Genomic DNA, 16041 nt, shown 5'->3' with positions numbered 1-16041 from the left:
CTCACAATTGACTGGAAGAGCCGTGGATTTTGTGTGCTGTGTGAGAGAGAGAGAGAGAGAGAGACGGTTGTGTTCATTGAGAGAGGGAGATTCTTGTTTAGGCTAAGAGAGAGAGCGAAAGGGAGATTGTTGTGTACGTTAAGAGAGATGTTTTTGGGGTTTCTGAAAGAGAGAGAGAGAGAGAGAGAGAGAGGTGTTTTTGGGGTTTCTGAAAATTAAGTGGACTAGCCCTGGATTTTCTGAACTGGAGTTACTGGCCTATATACCTTCTCTGGATATGGCCATCTAGATTGTTGGGATCCTGTCATATTTCTTGGCTACTTACTGCTCCTGTTTTTATTCAACTCTCTCTAAGGAGTACTCTTACCCCACATTCTCTCTCTCTCTATCCTGTTATTATTCAAGTGAACTCTCTCTTTCTCTCTCTAAGGAGTGCTCTTACGCCCTCATTCTCTCTCTCTCTCTCCTGTTTTTATTCAATTTAACTCTCTCTCTAAGAAGTACTCAACCACCCACAATCTCTCTCTATCCGTATTTTTGCCATTCTTTACATATATATCTCAAGGAGTACACTTATTCATCCCACATCTTACTCTCTCCAAAATATATATTGAAATTGCATTTACCTTTCAACCTTAGACTTTCTACAGAAAACCAATTTTATTTTTGCAATTTTACCTCAAAAAATAGCTTTTTAATAAATACCCCAAAGTCAAAAATTTATATTTATTTAGACCACAATGCCCTTGTCCGTACAAGCTCGCATCACATATTCGTAAAATATGCAACCAAACGTTAACTGTCGGACCGTAGTAAACAATTGCTGGACCGATGTAAAGACATGCGGGACTGAGGTAAAGACGTGCTAGACGGAAGTCATCACATCCCGGACCGTGTAGAACAACTGCTGGACCCCATCAAAAAATTGCCAGACCGAGGACACCTAGTGCCTGACCGCATTTCCTTTTGCCAGACCGATAGCCTAGACAGAGAAACAATTGCCGGACCAAATGTTGGATGTGCCGGACCGCATGCAGTTAGTGCCGGAACACTGATCCTGTTGCCAAACCGAGACCACTATAAATATTCTTAAAGAGAGGAACTCTTTTAAGAAAAATAATTGTGCCCTACACTATTTTGTGGTGGTTCTTCATTGTATATATAATGATAATACAATTGTGTAGTACACACTTTCCTATCTTGTTACATGCAATATACACTTTTTTATCTTGTTAAATTCTCATCTCAAAAAAATAGAACAATATTTCTATTGTGGTATTTCCAAAAATTGAAATTGGATATTGTTTTTATTGCTTCCATTCAAACTCGGCTAAGGAGGCATCTGAAGTCTGAGTTTGAAGTAAATATCTCGAAAAACATATACTGGCAAAGGCTTGGTGAAGATGTCAGCTACTTGATTGCGAGAGAAATCAAAACGATTGATAAGTAATCCAAGAGCATCATTTTCACACATAAAACGATTATCTAACTCCATGTGCTTTGTCCGTGCATGAAAAACATGATTAACTGTCATATAAAGATCACTAATAATGTCACAAAAAAAGTCTTGGTGGCTGAAGAAGAGGCAATCCAATATCCCGAAGAATAAAAGAAAGCCATATCAATTCTACAGCAATGGATGTCATAGATTGATATTCCGTTTCGACACTAGAACGAGCCACAATCGACTATTTCTTAGCACTCCAAGATATACAGTTAGAATAAAGTTATGTACGAAAACAGTAGTAGAACAACAAGTGATTAGACACCCAGTCCAATCTCCATCAGAGTAGTAACTCAAATGAATTAACATATAATATTCTTAAATTATAAGATTGTGCACCATTGAGATAACGAAGAGTCCACTTAACTGCCTTAAAATGTGCAATCGTAGGGGCATGCATAAATTGATACATTGTATTAACACTATAAGAAAGGTATGTTCGTGTTATGGTAATATTTTGGAGTGCACCAACAATTCTTCGATAAAGATAAGGATTAGGAAATGAATAAGATTTCTCAAGAACATTATTCTTTATTGCCATTGGTATTAAAACAGGTTTGGCACCGAGCATCTGAGCACGATCAATGACATCCTGGGCATATTTACTTTGCGAGAGAAAAATTCCATTTGAAAAATAAGATACATCTATGCAAATAAAGTAGTGAAGAGGTCAAAGATATTTCATTACAAATTCCCTTCAAAGTTGGGAAATGAACAATTCTAGAAGATCTGAATTTTTTATTTCACTCTTTCCATTAGGAGAATAAATCTTTTAACTTGGTGTAGGGCAATCACCATTAATAAATCCAAAAAGTTCTTGACTCTCAATGAGTGAAAGTATTTGAGTTTCCCATAAGAGCAAACTTAATAGACACAAAATTTCCTGTATTAAAGGTGGAGGGATATTTGTTTGATGAGGAAAGAGTATCTATTGGAGCGAGTAGGTATTTGAAGGGAGAGGGTGAGAGAGTGCATTTGAGGGTTTTTTTTTCTGAAGAAGAAGAAATTGGATATGCAAGAGAGGGTGATATGAGTTGCACTTGACTTGATTATTAGGGTAAAAAATAATATGTAGAGTGAAGTCAGTTTTAATGGTGATGGAGGGAGTAGGTTAATTAAAGAAGTGAGGTTTGAATATGTGAGAGATAAAGAGAGATAGTTTGACGTAGGATGGGATGAAGCTTAAGCATGCAAGAGAAGCCAAGAAAGTGAAACAATGAGGTGAAGAGAGTTTTTAATGTATAGAGGGAAAAAGTTAAAACGTGAGAAGGAAAAGTGGTGTAAAAAAAAACGATAATGGCTTAATAAAAATAATAGATGGGGAATGATTGAAGTACCGTGAGTCAAGATGAGGTTGTTGCCCGCTTTAGATTAAGAAACTACTTCAAGATGAATTGTTGAGAGAATCAGTGATGCTTTGATACCATATAAATTTTTTTTAAAGAGAGCAGAACCTTTTTTTAAAAAATAATTGTTGTGGTGGTTCTTTTATTGTATGTATAATAATAATACAATTATGCAATATGTACTTTCCTATCTTGTTACATTCTCGTATAAAAAAGAACGGACAATATTTCTATTGTGGCCTTTCCAAAAACAGAAATTGGATATTGCTTCTATTAAATAGAAATATTATCATTTCTTTTTGAGATGAGACTGTAACAAGATAGGAAAATGCATATTGCATGTAACAAGATAAGAAAATGTGTATTGCATGTAACAAGATAGAAAAGTGTGTATTGCATGTAACCAGACAAAAAAATGTGTATTATACAATTATATTACCATTATATATACAATCAAAGAACTACCACACAAAGTAGTGTGGGGCACAATTATTTCTCTTAAAAGAGTTCCTTTTCTCTCTAAAAATTTCTATAACCACGACCGGAAAAAATAAAGGCTTTTTAAGGACAGCATTTTGGTTTTTTTTTTTTTACTTTTTTTTTTTTTTTTTTGATATGGCGATATATTTGCTGAAAAGGTATAATTTGGGGTAAAAATTGTAAACAAATGTTAGTTGGGGGAGATTGCCTAAAAAGTACAAGTCGAAGGTATCTGCAATTTTCGTAAATATATATCTCTCCGTGTTTTCTTCGACGTTTTGCCTTAGATATAACTTTCCACGCCTTCAAAACGTTTTGACATTTTATAAAAGTTTCTCACCATCTGGTTGCAGTGGATTCTTCCTCAAAATTTTGAGCGGTTGGAATAAAAAATAATAAAATAGCAGCCATTAACGACTTCCAATTATTCCAGTCACAGCAAGGTTTCTATGCTCCCATGGGAGCATAGTGTACGTTTACTCCCTCTATAAAAAAAACCTACATGGGATGATCTTTTTAATGTGAAATTTTGGAAATGACCCTTGATTAGTCTCGAAAGTTGGATGGTCACTATCTAATTTTGAGACATTAGTTTTTTTTTCTAAGTGCTTGAGGGTCCAATTAGGAATTTTTTGATTGAGATTAATCTGAAGGTTAAAAAAGCAAAATTTGGGGTCCGAAAATTAATCCTTGGATTTTATCTAAGGGATTAATATAAAGTATACTTCTATAGGACCATAATATCTTTTGGCTTCTAGTTATTTTTATTATATTAGAGTAGTGATCCACTCATGTGTATACGACTTCAAATGATCACTATTAAAATTGGCAGGGATAATTAAAAAAGTTATCACATAGGTGGAGGACTTGATTTTTCTATAGATCCAAGCCATATTTAATGGTGATCTTTTGGAATCCTACACACATGGGTGGAAAAAAGTCCTACAGAATCGTTTCTCATTATATTATGATCTACTCTTTAATATTTTATATTTTATTCTTTACTTTTTAATGTTTTATAATTATTCTATCCATTGATGGCAAGTACAAAGCTCTCTAATCCATTAGGTTTCCTTGCATAAGGGTTTAGTCACCTACTAAGTCGTCTTGATCTTAGGGATATAGAGAAAGAAAAAAATATATGAGCGCTAAAAATAGTGGATCATGTAATGCTTTCTTTGGATCATTCATTTTTGAAGTGCTTATAAATCTGTTAAATTCAAAATATTTTTAGGGCGTGAAATTTTATAATTAAAAATAAAAATATATTTATAGGAAGTTTTCAGCACTAAAAGTACATTTTTCCATAAGAGTTTTGGTCTTGTTACTTTACTTTATATGAAGTCCTACAGTAACCTTACTCATTTAAATATGAAAAAAGTATCTAAGAATTATCCTTATATTGTAGAAGTATGGCAAACATAAAAAAATCCACATAAAAATGTTATTCTTGTGTTGGAATCCTTAAATTGATCATCTGAACTTCATGATGTACGATCATAAAAAAATGATTTCAAGTCCTCTAAATAAATGCGGATTATCTATTTTCAAGTGGTTATAAATCTGTTTGATCTACACTATTATTGGATCTTTAAAATTTAATCATTGAAAGTAAATTTTCAGGCTGGTAGGAGTTTACGACGTCAAAACTATACTTTTTAACAGAGTTTAAAGAGATGCTTAACATGATTTCCGACACCAAAACTACATCTTTTGGAGGAATTTGGAGACACATTTGTTGCAATTGTCGAAAGTTGATGCCTTACATAAATCGCACCCCATAAATTGTTCAAAAATTATAAAAAAAATTAAGCTTTGCTTATTGAATGCCAAGTAAATGAATGACTTAGGGCACATAAGTAATGCCCAAAATTTTAATCAATTTGAAGTGGATTGATGTTTCTTTCTCTCTCCACAATCGCAGGTGGTCTTTGTTTCACGGTTTCTAACGTACGGAGAAATAAATTGGTTTCTCTCTCTACAGTGAGAATCAAGCAATTTTCTCTCTCTTATGGGGTGGGGTAGCTTAAAAGAATGAAATAAATTTGTTTCTCTCTAACGTAGAATGAATAAATCTCTCTCTAAAATTTCTCTCTCCTCAGGGGTGGGGTACCTCCAAGAATGAAATAAATTTGTTTCTCTCTCTAACATAGAAAGAAGAAATCTCTCTCTAAAATTTCTGAGGGGTGGGGTAGCTCAAAGAACGAAATAAATTTGTTTCTCTCTCTAATATGAGAATTAAGAAATCTCTCTCTCTAGGGGAGGGGTACCTAAAAAGTATGAAATGGACAGGGAGAGGCATCAGCATATTTTGAATTATCGGGAATGGATGAAATAAAATTGTTTCTCTCTCTACAATGTTTAAAATTTGTTTCTCTCTCTAACATGAGAATTAAGAACTCTCTCTCTCTCTAGGGGTGGGTTACCTAAAAAGAATGAAATTGACAGGGTAAGGCAACAGCATATTTTGAATTATTGGGAATGGATGAAATAAAATGGTTTCTCTCTCTAACATGAGAATTAAGAAATACCTCCCTATCTCTCTTGTTTCTCTCTCTAACATGAGAATTAAGAAATCTCCCTCTCTCTCTAACGGTGGGGCACCAAAAAGGAATGAAATTGACAGGGTAAGGCATGAGCATATTGTGAATTATTGGGAATGGATGCATTGACATTTCTCAACCATATGAATGAAAGGTGGTGAAAAAACTTCCAATAAATAGACTTTACGTGCTCCTGCATGTCACATGTACTTTGAAGGAGAAGAAAACCTTATGCCTTTGTAGTACACCGTAAATTTGATGCCCCACACACCTCTCTCTCTCTCTCTCTCTCTCTCTCTCTCTCTAGACATATACAACCTTAATTTTTTTGGAGGTGGGAATGGACCCAACCGATTGCGACCGGGGACATGAGGAGTAGATCCGATTTGAGTCCCAGTATGGGTCCAAAAATTAGACATGACAGGTAGGGTTTGGGTTCAAATTCTAGACCCAAACACTACTTGGATCTAAATCTGGATCCAAATCTGGGTCGGTAATATTTTTTAAATCTTAAAATATGAAAGATATTTAAATATAATTTAATAATAAATATTTTAATTTTTGGATCGGATCCAACTCTCACACACATATATTTGGTACACATCTCCCACAAAAACTTGAATCCCCCTCCCCTCTCTCTCTATATACACATCTCTCTCTATTTTAGGAAGATTTTTAAATCCTCTTTTGACTTCCAAACAAAGCATTTGTCGTCTATTTGAGCAAAAAGATCTTTAAATTCAAAATTGTTCTCAGCCACAAAACATAGTCTTTGTACTTTCTCTCCCGAAAACAAAGTCTTTGTACTTTCTCTCTTTCAAATAGGGGAAATATCTAACTCTGAATATTTAGTATTAATAAACAATGTTTTTTAATTGTCATAGACACGACATGACGGTTCACTCAATGAATGCGTCTAAATTTATCTTTGTACCTTTTTTATTCATCTCCTTCTGACGGTTCAGGTCGCCTAGGCATCAAAGCACGTGCTCCTGCCGGATCTCACTGTGCATTTACATCCTTGAGGAGAAGCCTACATTGCACCATATTTTTTTGGGCATGAATACTGTGGGGGCTATATATCTTTGTTAAAGGGGGTCACGAAGTTCGAAAAATGTTTTTTTTTATTTTTCTTGAACTGCGTATAGTTGGTGACACTCTTACAAGGAGGTCACAAAGTTCGAAAAACTCTTTCTTTTTTTTTAAAATCTAATTGGTGACAATATTACAACCATATCAATATTTGAAAAAAATAAAAATTTAGTGTCTAAAAATTGGAAAGTCTTACAATTTTAATTTTATGAAATGATTCCCTACTCTTGAGAGAGTGTATTGTTCATTTGCTCGCTCAAGTAAATTTGAAGTAAGGATTATATTTAGGACCCCAAATTTGGGGACATAGCTTCTTGAACTAGTGACCAACCTCAATAAAAGCAAATTTCAATTAAACTCCACTCAATTCTTGAAAGAATTAATCTCAAAATATTGAGCAATAACCTCCTATTTTTCTAACAAATTAGATCTGAGTGTTTTAAAACTCAATATCTATGTTTCTTTTTTCTTGAAATTAATCATCTAGCGAGTCTTCGAAAGATCTCAAAACTTGAAATAAAAAGTCCTCCTAACTACTTCTTAGGCTCAAGGCATCAAGTGGACAGTATGCTCCTAATTTTTTTAGTTTTTTCTTTTTGATGTTGGTCAGTGGGTTAAGGTGGCTACAGTTTCAAGATTTAAAAGTACTCCTAAATAGGGTTCACCAGAGGGAGCATAAATCTTTTGGCTATATATTTTGGGCCCTCCTTTGGCCTCAAAACTTATTCACTATACAGGACCCTACTTGGATTCTTTCCATTGCTGGAGCCCACCCAAGCTCTCAAGATTCCAAATCTTGTCATCAACTGCCAATTCATATGAGTTTGTAATTATAAATTAGTCAATTGATCTCCATATTTAAGTTCTCAAGCCTGCATCTCTCTCTCTCTCTCTCTCTCTCTCTCTAATATATTATCTAATCATCAAATTTGTTTTTTAATCTGTTTCTCTATGTCCCTCTCTTACCAAATTAAGCGTTGAAATATTTAAAGCATCCTTGCTGTAGCTCATGGGTTCCATTTGCTTGTTGGCCTCAAGAAATTGGTCACCTTATATTGTGATCTAATGTGTTGCAATGTATAGCTTACACCCATATTTACATACATATATATTTCATAAATGTATTTATTTCAAAAATTGGCTTAGTAGCTGGCATATTACATTTATATGCATAATCATATATACATTTTCATTCAAAAATTTGTCAATTATTTGGGAGTTAGCTACACGAATTTTGGTTGGTCATTTTATTTTATCAAGGGTCATATCCTCATAAGTCATCATATCTTTTCTCATTACTTCTTTTAAGCCTACTCCTTGTCCTTTTTTAGCTTTCCATTTGAACTAGCTCGCACTTCATAACAAGTGTTGTATTAAATCTATGCTGCATATAAGCTGCCCACCTAAATCTAATTTATCTCATTTTCTCACTTATTGAAGTCATACCTAAGTTCTTCCGAATATAGTAATTCCAAATTCTATCTATTCTTGTGCCACTCATTCATCTCAACATCATCATTTCAGCTGCACTCATCCTGTGGGTATGTTGTTTCTTGACATAAACATATATACATGTTTGTACGCATTTATATATACAAATAGAGATAATCATTTGTACAATCTTAGGTCTAGTTTGGACTGTACCCTGAATGATATTCTTCCTTCTCCTGCTGATTATATAAGCACTATTTGGCAATACCTGTCTTTTCTTTTTTTTTTCAAAATTGTTAACAGTAGGAATGGAGCCTAGGATGATATACTGAAGTACCTGCCCCCCTAACCACGAATGCTCCAACCTATTCCCTATTTGACAGTAAGCCACCTCCAGTAGCAAAATCCGAAACAAGGAGAAAACGGTAACAATACAAAACCTGTTTAGCGGTCCATCCAAACTGGCCTTGAGCATCGATTCTAGTTAATAAATTTAATTGAAGTCAAGTTTTGGCTTAGCATGTGGACAACATGGGATGGCGTGCATTTGCCTAGTTTTTCATAGATCTGTCTGGTTCATGTGCAAATTATAAACTAATGGATTTCTAAGTCACATTCAGTAGTTGGGTGTCTAGGTCAAATCACTTTCATGGTAGATATAATCAATTTCTCTTTGTCATACTTAAAACTTTGCTAAATGAAAGACAATTATTGTTTGCTTTTTTACTCAAGGAAAAGTTGCTACTGGATTAGTCAATAAATACTTCATATGAATCATGGAGCCCGGCATTTGGGATGCCTATGTGAGAATAAATGGATGTATGATGGATACATGGCGTGTGGGTCTCAATGTCTTTTCTATGGGTCGCAATGGACCCGAACTCGACGCAGGATCCGATGTCCGGACGCGACACTTGTATGGGTATGGGACCAAGAATTGGACCTGGCGGGTTGGTTCCGGATCAAAATATTGGACCTGAACACTATTTGGGTCCGGGTCCATGTGGACCCGATCCGAATAGTGCTATTATATAAATAATATTTAATATATAATATTTTAATAATATTTAACTAAATCTAACTATATATTTTTAGTTATAATTAAATGATACATATATACTTAATATAATATTTAAATATATAACTTTATTTTTGGGTTGGGTCCAATCGAGTCCTGTGGGGTTCGGACTGACCGGACCCCGACCTGACCCGACCTGGTGCTACCCCTAGACTGGCAATGTGGCAAGGTGTGCGTGGCATGACTCATCCTAGATCAAGCCAAAGGGACCCTGGCTCAAGCCGACCTTACTCTTGGGCTAGGTGGCCCGGCCAGACCTTGAGGGACATAAAAATTAATTTCATTTTTTGTTTAAAAAAAAAGAAAAGAAAAAACAATGTTAGGGCATGATCCCTGGCCCATGTCGGGTTGGGGTTCAACCCTTGGGCCAAATTTAGTGGCTTGGGCCTAGCCCAACCCTCAAGGTTGGGACTCGGGTTTTTAGGGCCAGGACAATCAGGCCGAAGAGGACCAGCCGTCCCATTGCTATCCTTCTATCTTCCCTTGCTTGTGGGCTTTACACCCCAAGATCGCCAAAATCCCTCTAAAACGCCCTAAAATCTTAACTTAGTTCGATTCTTGGGCTTCTCTACCATTAATGATAGTATCAAAATTCGATCTTTCCAAAAGTCCAAAATATCTATTCAATCTTTCCATGGATTGGGGGCTCTCAGATTCCTGTTTGTTTGCACCATTAATGGCCTGGTCTTTGTGAATGAGGCTTGAAAAGGTTTTGTTGAGCTGTGGAGAATTGGAGGGAGAGGAAGACAAGAGAGAAAAGGTGAGAAGTGGGGAAGAAGAAGAGGAGGATGACTCGGGGTTAGAGAGAGAAAAAAAGATGAGAGAGAAAGAGCATAAGTTAGTTATGAGTTGTTTTTTGAAAGAAAGAAAGAAATAAAAAGATGTTTTGATAGTGTTTTGTTCAGTGTAGAGGACATTAAAAAGAACTTTTGTTAATATGGAAAGTGTGATGAATAGGGACATGGTTAAGAGAAGAGTGTCCTGTGGCCAAAAAATGCTCAAAATTGGTAAGGGCCACCCCAAATGATGAACAGTAAAATTTGATACCGAGAATAAGTTTTCCTGTTTGATTTGCAGAAATTACAAATCTGCTTTGGCGCCTTTAAAAATAAAAGGGGAACCCTCAAATGATGCTGAAAGAAGCAATTCGAGTGTTGTAAAGTCCAATAATGGTATGCAAATCTATTTTCAAATCAAACTGTGGAATTTAAAGCTTACAAAATAGTGTAGATCTACTAATACTTGGAAAATCCCGAAAATAGATTTTTTTAGATAATACAGTACGGGGCCTGAAAATCTATTATATAAAATAGATTACAGTAAACATGACATTTTCATTGTTTGAGTAAGGAAATGGAAAAAGATTACCTGATATTTTCCAAAACATCAGGAAATCTATTACTCGCTTCACGGGTAATAGGGGAAAATATTCGGACGCTACTAAAAAATCCAGTAATTCACTCCTAATAAACCAGAAAGAATTTTTTTTGCTAAAATGCGGTAGTCCTATCTTCTGCAACCAATTATAATTTTTTGTTTTTGCTAAAACGCGGTATTCCTATCTTCTGCAACCAATAACTCGCTTTGCAAACCGTATGGTATATATATTTAAACCTCACAAATCACACGAGCCCCACCTTTTTCACCTAAAACCCGAAAAATTACAATTCTTCAACTAACACCTGTGAGCCCCATATTTTTCACCTAAAACCCGAAAAATTACACTTCTTCAACTAACACCTAAAACACTTCTTCAACCAGTTAAAACCCTAAAAATCACACTTCTTCAACTAGCAGCTAAAACCCGACAGCCCTATCCCCATCTTCAACCCAGTTGTAGGTATTGTTTATTTCCAGATATTCAAGATTTATTTTTTGGGTTCTGCAACCGTAGCTATTGTTCCAAAAAAATAAACAGCTATTGTTCCAAAAAAATAAACGGATTTGAGTACTCTGCTAATATCAGTCTGTTTATTTTTTTGGTTTTATTTTTTCTTTTTTGATGCTCTTGTTTATTGATAAATTTGAAATACTTAAGTTCACTCATAGAGAATCGTCAAATCAGTGTGCTTGAATTATTATTTTTTTCAGAATTTTTTTAAAAGCACTTCAATCTCCTCTAATGCCCCAACATAACTTTTCCTCCAATACATCTCATTTAGTCATAAAGCCTTCTAGGTTATTAGCCAAATTTCTCCAAACATCATTTAGTCATAAAGCCTTCTAGGTTATTAGCCAAATTTCTCCAAACATTTTTTTTCTGGAGAGAGATGATCGAAAGGCTTTTAGCACATGAAAAGAATACATAAAAAAAATGATGGCTTATCATAATAAAAGTATGTTATTCCAAAATATTAACATCTTGAAAACATCTGATTCCAAGTCAAGACGCAAAGGCATACAAAAAGTATGGCTAATTCTGATGCCTGATGCAATTATAAAGTTTAAGCTACATACTAATAGGAATTATACGATCAACCATGTTTTAGGTATAAAGCCAAAAAAAAAAAAAAAAAAATTGGTAATTGCATTTCCCATATTTCTTGACATAGCCAAACAGTAACAATGTATTTCTCAAGTTGCATCTAAATATTATTTAAACAGTGACAATCCATTTGCAAATAATTGTATTATACAGTAATCTATTATGCCAATAATATATTTTACAGACAATATATTTCTAGGTATCCAAACAAGCCCTACAAGATGTACTGTTACAAGACTTGAAATCTTTTTTACTTTTCATATGCATACATTTCAAAGTTGAGATGATCAATCAAAAGGTTTTTTCAGCATTAGAACAATTTTTTTCGTGTGAATTTTTGAGGTATGCACCTTACATCAACTTTTTGCATGTGCTTTTAGATCATGTACTTTGTTTTGAATTTGAGAAGTACTGATGGTGCCCTAGGCCATATTTATATAGAGTGGTAGCTGCTCTTCTAAAATCTCTATGTTTGCAAAATTTGGTGATAGATCCCTTACAGTTCACCAACCCCACATCAATAAAATTAAATAAAGCTATCAATTTTGGGGGCTACTTTTGCGGGCAAAAGCTCCAATTTGGTTCATATTCAAATAAGTGATAATAACAGTTGAGTTTTCACCTATACTAGCGGTCCCATTTGCTCTAAGTAGGAAAATAGTGCACTAACAAGAGAAAATGGAAAAAGAAAAAGAAAAAGAAAAAAAGGGTTGTAAGCAATTATGGGCAATTACTGTTATAAAGTTACAATTACTCTTATAAAGGTATTCTATTTTTTAATATGGAAAATGAAATCAAAAAATCCAGAGAAATGCTTTTTGAGAAATTTATCAAAATAAATTTCGACTATTTCAACTCATATATATATATACCAATGGGCAATTTTAAATTGAGTAAAAATAGGATAAACATGCAATATTTCATTTCTCAGGTGAATTTTGATAAAATATGGTGCCACCTAGCTGTGTTGACTTGAGGTATGACAGTATCCACTAGTAAATTGGTGGTTGGTATTGTTGCACTTTACTGAGAATTGTGGGTAAATAGGGAAATTTATGAGATAATTACCTAAGTGTTAATATATAAAATCAATATAGTATTCATTGTGAAAGGCTAATAAATCATCATGATCATCATCAAAACTTTTTTCTAATTAATTGGGATTCGCTAAATAAAAATTTAGTAAATATGAATCCAAACTATACATAATTAAGAGCGTAAAAAACAAATGACTAAGTTGACAACTTTATGTAAAAATAATTATCGAACATTCCTTGCATTTCTTGATCCATTTTTTACGTAAAAGACATGTTTCTTTTCAAATTTAAAGCGTTGGTTTTTAATATAGATTACCAATATGTACTTATCATGAAAACAATTCATGATAGTAATAGATCCCTTAAATATCGTGATAAATTCATAGGAAATTTATCAAAATGCTCCTAAAATTTGAAGTATTCTACATTTTAACCAAGGTGTAATTTGATAAATTTCTAACATGACATTTGATGGACAATTTGAATTCAGATAAAAAATACATGTAGGTAAAAATATTAAATAGTTCAAATCTCAATTATCTATGGTTTGATAAATTTCCCCAAATTCATTTTAAGGAGACATTTTATGAGTTATTAACAACAGTAAAATATATCATGACTATATGCATAGCTATATATGGGTGGCTGCAATTATTCCATTAACCAAGATCAAACTTCAAAAGAAATTTTTTCGTAACTTTGTGATACATTCAAGCGATCAAATTTCACATCAAATGGTTGTAAGGAATTGTGACCACCTAATATCAACGGAAAATTGTCACATTGTATACAATCCCTTAACTTAAAGTTAACTTAGACTTTTGATAATAATGAAACTCTAGACATCGCATTGTGGCATAAAAGGGACTTTGATCATAATGGAACTCTAGACATCATAGTGGCACCTCAATTGGGTATATATATATATATCAAACTTATAGAAACACATAAAATGAATACTATATGACATTATTTGGGAAAATATTCAAAGAACACTATCTGTGACATTACATGGGAAAATATTCAAAAAACACTATTTGTGACATTACATGGAAAAATATTCAATATAACTATCATTATCATTATTATTTTTAGATTCGTGCTTATGGTGGTCGAGACACGAGGCCGATAAAAATTATATCCAAAGTCTATTTTCAAAATGGGTTTTTATAAAGATAAATTCATTGTTAGGTTTTTGCAAGGTTGGACACAATATAATAGGGGCGTTTAGAATGCCCCTAAACCCTGCCATACAGGAACCAAGGTATATAAGTGACATGCATATTGTTTTCATGGAGGGTTTAGGTTTTACTCTATCATGGGGATAGATTTTGAGTTTATAATTTTGCAGGGCTTTTATCTAGACCAGAATCTAGAGAAAAATGAATCTTGACCTTTTAAAATAATATATTTTGTACTATTTTATAAAGGGTACGGTTTCTATAAGGTTGCAACCTTAAACAATCCAATTAAGGCGTATCTCCGAATTTTATCATATCATGTAATTTTGTTGTAATTTTTTTTAAAAATTATCTTAAAATCTATTTTCATGTCTAATTACAAAATTTTAAACTTCAAAAATGGTTAAAATCAAATAGATTTATAAACATATGAAAATCTTCAAAATGGATGGTCTAGATAATGTTGTTACAAGATGCATCATTTATGAGGCTCAATTTTTTTTTTTATTTTATATTCATACATTTCGATGTCCAGATGATTAAATAGATAATTTTTCAACATTAAAACAACCTTTCCAATAGATTTTTGAGGTGCATATGTAATTCTACATTTTAAGGTTGTAACCTTATATAAACTTTTACCTTTTCTAAATTGTTATTTTAATTATTTGAAAATCAGTAGATCCACATTGTATATGGACGAGAGGCACAAATGGACTTATAATAATTTAAATGATAAGTACGGTAAATAGACCATTTACTTTCAGTAAACAAAATTTTTCTTGAACTTCGTGTTTCACCCCAAGCCATTTAATCAAACATCTGATGGCTAAAATTAATTGTGATATATTTATACAAAAGATAAATGGTCTCATAGGATACAATCCCTAATTTAAATGTGTATCGGTTCTATATCCCTTAAAAATTGGGGCAAATATATGAGTTGGTCAATTCTCCAAATAAATTTTCTTGTCTTTCATGCATATAGAGGTCACAATAATTATCGTCCATTTAGATTTCAAAATGCTTTAGATTTCAAAATGGGTGGTCGTAAGAGTATCATTGATTAGACACGAAGTTAAAAAAACAAATTGTCATGCGTATGACTCAGTTCAAACCATCCAATTTAAAATCTAATAAGTGAGAATAATCCAATTTGAAATCTAATAAGTGATAATAGTTGTGACTTCCTTGTACAAACGATAAATGGTATCTTTATTAATAATCTCTAATATTTATATATATATAAATGGTTCTTGTTTTGGTGTGGTAGCTGATGCACTTGTTTATAAACGTCTTCCCTCCAAAATCCATCTTAGAGAATAAATTTTGATCCAAAATTTTGAAGTTCCGCAATTTCAACCATAGGCAAGTGGAATTTTTTTGTAAATTAAATAACTATTTAGTGGATATATACACCATATTTTGAGCTGCAAAATAAGGAAAAAGTTTATATAAGAATGCTACTTTATAATGTAGAGCTATGGATGCCCCTAAAAAATCCATCGAAAAATGTAGTTTTAACGTTGAAAAACCCTTTGATTGATCATCTCGACATCGAGATGTATGACTATGAAAAATAAAAATATTTTAAGTCTTAAAAATAGTGCATTTTACAATATATTATCTACACCGTCCATTTTCAAGATTTTCATACATTTATAGATCTATTTGATTTTAACTATTTTTAAAATTTAAAATTTTATAATTAGATATAAATATAGATTTTGAGATAATCCTAAAAACATTTTACATCAAAATTATATATCATGATAAAATTTGAAGGTGCACCTTACCTCTACCCGTACGGATGCACCCGAATGCCAACTTCACCCGTAAAATAATTAGTGAGTTTTTTTACCGG

The sequence above is a fragment of the Amborella trichopoda genome, chromosome 1 (assembly GCF_054954075.1).
Source record: "Amborella trichopoda isolate Santa Cruz 75 chromosome 1, AtrichopodaSantaCruz75HAP2 v2.0, whole genome shotgun sequence".
Taxonomy (NCBI): Eukaryota; Viridiplantae; Streptophyta; class Magnoliopsida; order Amborellales; family Amborellaceae; genus Amborella; species Amborella trichopoda.
Note: the sequence above shows the minus strand (reverse complement) of the source record.